The sequence below is a fragment of the Ostrea edulis genome, chromosome 2 (assembly GCF_947568905.1).
Source record: "Ostrea edulis chromosome 2, xbOstEdul1.1, whole genome shotgun sequence".
Classification (NCBI taxonomy): domain Eukaryota; kingdom Metazoa; phylum Mollusca; class Bivalvia; order Ostreida; family Ostreidae; genus Ostrea; species Ostrea edulis.
Genome location: NC_079165.1, coordinates 7,660,220 through 7,666,515, shown reverse-complemented (window position 1 = coordinate 7,666,515; position 6,296 = coordinate 7,660,220).

Genomic DNA, 6,296 nt, shown 5'->3' with positions numbered 1-6,296 from the left:
ATACAGCCCACTAAACAGTGTCATATACACAACCCACTAAACAGTGTCATATACACAACCCACTAAACAGGGGCATATACACAACCCACTAAACAGTGTCATATACACAACCCACTAAACAGGGGCATATACACAACCCACTAAACAGGGGCATATAAACAACCCACTAAACAGTGTCATATACACAACCCACTAAACAGTGTCATATACACAACCCACTAAACAGTGTCATATACACAACCCACTAAACAGTGTCATATACACAACCCACTAAACAGTGTCATATACACAACCCACTAAACAGTGTCATATACACAACCCACTAAACAGTGTCATATACACAACCCACTAAACAGTGTCATATACACAACCCACTAAACAGTGTCATATACACAACCCACTAAACAGTGTCATATAAACAACCCACTAAACAGTGTCATATACACAACCCACTAAACAGTGTCATATACACAACCCACTAAACAGTGTCATATACACAACCCACTAAACAGTGTCATATACACAACCCACTAAACAGTGTCATATACACAACCCACTAAACAGTGTCATATACACAACCCACTAAACAGTGTCATATACACAACCCACTAAACAGGGGTATATATACAACCCACTAAACAGTGTCATATACACAACCCACTAAACAGTGTCATATAAACAACCCACTAAACAGTGTCATATACACAAACCACTAAACAGGGGCATATATACAAACCACTAAACAGTGTCATATAAACAACCCACTAAACAGTGTCATATACACAACCCACTAAACAGTGTCATATACACAACCCACTAAACAGGGGCATATATACAACCCACTAAACAGTGTCATATATACAACCCACTAAACAGTGTCATATATACAACCCACTAAACAGGGGCATATACACAACCCACTAAACAGTGTCATATACACAACCCACTAAACAGTGTCATATAAACAACCCACTAAACAGTGTCATATACACAACCCACTAAACAGTGTCATATACACAACCCACTAAACAGTGTCATATACACAACCCACTAAACAGTGTCATATACACAACCCACTAAACAGTGTCATATACACAACCCACTAAACAGGGACATATACACAAACCACAAAACAGAGACATACATATACATGCATATATAACCCACTAAACAGGGGCATGTAGACAACCTACTAAACAGGGGGGAGGGGTAGATACAAACCGCTAAACAGAGGCATATATACAACACACTAAACAGTGTCATATACACAACCCACTAAACAGGGACATATACACAAACCACAAAACAGAGACATACATATACATGCATATATAACCCACTAAACAGGGGCATGTAGACAACCTACTAAACAGGGGGGAGGGGTAGATACAAACCGCTAAACAGAGGCATATATACAACACACTAAACAGTGTCATATACACAACCCACTAAACAGGGGCATATATACAACACACTAAACAGGGACATATATATATATAACACTAAACAGGGGCATATGTACAGATGTGCCATGGTTCCAGAAAACATATCAAATATACGATATGTTGCTTTCTTATGATCTTGCAAATCCACAAAGCGGTGAATTACGTGTATACGTGAAGTGTGGATTCTAAATGATAAGAAACCCAAACGGCACATCCCAATTAAGATAACGTTTTCAAAAGAGAAAACTCACCAAATAATGAAAAATAAAATGAATGATTAGATGATTGTGTTACTGTCTTCCTTTAGTGTTTTATAGTTTTCGGACTACCGGTATGCGCTTCCTCCCCTTTTTGTGATTGGTAGAAAATGCAAAATATGAAAGTTTTCATTTATTCCATTAGTTGAAAGACTGTTCAACGCAAGGGAGAGAACTTGCTGGTGATTAGATTTACGTAAAGCCTAAGAAGAGAGAGAGAGAGAGAAGAAAGAGAGAGAATTGCAATTAATGAATTTATATGCAGCAAATAGTTTTTAAAAAGCTGCAACCTGTCCACATGTTATTGTGGTTCTTTTGCTTTTCATACCCTTCAATTTCAAAATTTAAAATTACATAGAACTCTCTGAAAATGGTAAACATCGTCCTATTCCTTCAGGCTATTTTTTTTTCTTTGAAGTGTTCACGTTTTATAAAAGTTATTCATCTTAAATCCAGGATTATGAAATAATATGCAAATTAATGCTAGTTTCAAGGTATTTTTTAGTTTTGATTTATAAGCATTTTGCTCCACATATTACCATAGAATGAATTCTACCAACCTGTTATTCAAAGTAAAATTAGTTCATTTTTAAAGTAATTGCGGTGCAAATATTTTCTTGTGAAATTTTGGGAATTCAAAGCTTTTTAGATTATTCTATTTCTTACTGGGTGTAAATAAGTATTATTTCATTAAACACATTGAATATCTGCTTTTGCCTGCTTTGTTGAGGTTGAGGCATTAATAATAGGAATAAACAATGCTTCTGATATTCAGTACAAATACCCTGCCCACTTCAAAGTCATACGTGGAAAACGTATTATGCAATAGTTTCCAATCATTTTTTTAATCGTTTGTTCCATTGAAAAATATACAATATATAATATGAATACTTCAATACATCTATGTGCTAAAGATTGATGATTGATTGATTGTAAATTGTTTAACGTTCCACGCGAGAATTTTTCACTTATATGGAGACGTCACCATTGCCGGTGATAGGGCTGCAAAATTTAGTCCTATGCTCGGCGCTTACGGCCTTTGAGCAGGGAGGGATCATCTGCTGTGACACGGAACCTCGGTTTTTTTGCGGTCGCCTCTTACGACAAGTAAAGGGTACTGTGGACCTATTCTAACCCAGATCCCCAGGGACTATGTCCTAAAGAAAGAAAATGTTACTTGTATAAGAGCGAAAGATTGGGAGGGCAATGGTAGGGTTCTAAATGTCGAACTGTCTGTACACCCGACAGTCTACCTATCAACCAGCCCGCCTTCTTCAAACCCAACTGTCTATAGGTCTATCAACCTTCTCCCAACCCGACTATTTATTTGTTAATCCGACTGTTTACTTGTCATCCCAACTGTTTACTTGGCAACCCAATTGTTTACTTGACAACCCGACTGTTTACTTAACAACCCGACTATTTATTTGTTAACCCGACTATTTACTTGACAACCTCACTGTTTACTTGACAACCCGACCGTTTACTTGTTAATCCGACTGTCAACTATGTCATAGGAGAGAAAATCAGAAATCACGTAAAACAATTGGAGCCAGGATGAGTTTGTGAACTATGTTTAAAATTGGCTGCCGATATGGTACACAACGAAATACGGATGAGGGAACTATTTGTCAACCGTTCCATCCGATGACATTTGCTTGATTTGCACTGGCCTGGAGTTTAGGAAGATATCAGAAGATATTGCAAGGCGTGTAACATTGAACGAACCATTCCAAAAGGTTGAATTCCGCCAATACCACGTACGTGGACGTATGCCGATAAGTACAGAACCTTACAAAAGGTTGAATTCCGCCAATACCACGTGGACGTATGTCGATAAGTACAGAACCTTACAAAAGGTTGAATTCCGCCAATACCACGTGGACGTATGCCGATAAGTACAGAACCTTACAAACGCATTGCAGTCAATATTGTTGGACCGTACACATTCGACCCCTAAACGTTGTTCAATATATCTACCTGTCAATACATTTACCTTTTGATCTTTCTAGCAAGTGTAGAACGACAGAAAAAAGTGTCTTGTTGAACATGTTCATTAAACAGTCACATGTTTGTAGAACTTCATCCGGAATTCCATTTCATCCCAATTAACATGTCAAACTTTTGCATGCAAGTTTGTATCATCATGAATTCGTCCCCAATATAAAAACGTTGTTTGTAGACTAGATTCTAGGGATACTTTATTTGAACATGTCTTCTTTTTTTTTCTTTTTTGGTTATTTTATTGCAAATTCGACATTTATGTTATTTTATCAGGAAGAGGATTTTTTTTCAAAAGCTACAAGTACAAAGACATTTATTTGGGCATTACATCCATTTAATACGTGTAGGAATTCCATCACATTCACGTTGTATGTAAAGTCTCTTTCGTGGGAAAATCAGAATTAAAGATGTAGAACTTTCTAGCCAATCATATTTCAACACCGATAGTGTACACGTGAACGCTGCATCATAACGGTGTTGCTTTGTAACACTTGTAAATCTCCTAAAGTCAGAATATTCCAGTGAAGATTTATCCGTTTTAAGTAGGAATTCCCCCGCGGATATAAAGCGGACGACCCCCATAGCCAATTTTCCCTATCCTAAAAATCCCATGTGTTGAAGAAACATCTCAACGCCCATGTATAACGTTTTTTAACTGCGAGAATTTAGTTTTCTTCATGGCTCCTGCTTTGGATAGAAGATTCTTCTAAGTAACAGTTAATATGCAGTATGATCGCTCTAAATTACAAATACATATATGGTAAGCCGAGATTTTATTTCAAAGCTCAAACTGATATAGGGTTTTGTTGTTTTTATACGCCCGTCTTTAGACGGGACGTATTATGGTACAGCGATGTCTGTACATCCGTCCGTCCGTCCGTTCGACGTTTTCTCTTTATAATTTCATTTCCCTTTCACATATCATGCTGAAACTTGCTGTGTAGCTTCTTTGTGGGTCACTCTAGATCATACTCCAATTTTGATCCATTTCGACCTTTTTTCCAGGAGTTTTGCCCCTTTATTTGGAAATAATTATTATATGGAGGGTACATAATTTGTCCGCCCTACTCCTCCCACAGTTTTCAAATGAGAGCCTTCTTGTTTTGTGGAGTGTTTGTATGGGCATTGAAGATGTATATGTGGGATGGATTTTGATTTTCTACAATTTTTGAGAAAATTACAGGTTGTTGAACTTAGTCTATTTGGAAATTAATATTCTATGGAGGGTACATAATTTGTCCGCCCAACTCCTCCCACAGTTTTCAAGTGAGGACCATCTTATTTTGTGGAGTGTTTGTATGGGTATTGAAGTTGTGCATCTGAGGAAGGATTTTGATTTTCTTCCATTTTTGAAAAATATTACAAGTTGTTAAACTTGTCCATTTTGAGGAAATCTCGATTTTTAAGCTAAGACCCTTTGTTCATATGAAAGTTTGTCACAGCCTCATGATGGCTGATACTACCTGAAGCAAAGTTATACAGATTATAGCACAAGAAAAACACCCTATGTAAGCATTTCACGGGCGTATTATGTACCGTTTGCGGTACTCTTGTTATTTTTGTGCGCGGGTTTGTGTTTTTTTAACTACAGTTATCATGCTTCAGCACTAAAATACAGTGTAGTTCACAATTTTCAGGGGAATATGATTGAGATCCACGAACATCTTGGTGCAGAGGACACTACAAACAGAAAGCAATGATTTACTTTGTGCATTACTTCAATTAAAAATTCAGGGGTTTTTTTCAAATAAAAAAGTCCCTTATAAATGCAAATATATAGAAAGTTTTTCATATATCTGGGACACAAATTGGAGGAGAAATTAGTTCTGGATTGCAAATTGACTTCAAGGAAAACCCAACATTCGTGGGAGGGAATGTGGTTCTGCGGGAAATTCTACTTTATAACGCACTTTGAAAAAAAATTTCAAAGTGCGTTAAATCTGGGACCAAGTCAATGCACTTTAAAAAAAAAAATTCTAAAATTTCCAAAGTGCGTTGTGGTTGTGTATGTACATCAGCAATATATATATATATATATATATATAGGGATAAATCTCCAATATAATCTTCTAGAGTGCTCGATGTGGCCTCACGGAGCTACATAAACTGATGATCAGATTGAACTCCATCTAATCATCAATATATATATATATATATATATATATATATATATATATATATAATAATTAAGTGTATTTCTTTCTCAAAATGAGAGGAATTGATCTACCGTTGTCGGAAACGGGGGAGGAAAACCCTAGAGTCTCGTCAGAGGTCAAATTCGTAATGGTGACCATCTCGAAGGATCCTGCTTTAGCAAAATAAATGCAAGGTAGTTCTAAAACATTGTTTTCGGAGAGGACCATTCTGTATATTCAGCAATGGTTTATGGGTGAAGTTTGAGACTGGTAAAGCCAAGGGGAGAGAAATATACTCCCGACCACAGGCACCTGAAGTGTGGATAGCTTGTAGAGATCTTATGTACATACATTGTACCCCCCACCCTTCTAGAATGAAATTATTTTTACAGAACCAAAAATTTATCCAGAATATGTTATTTCCCCACCGATCACCCTCATAAGTCGTTCTGAAT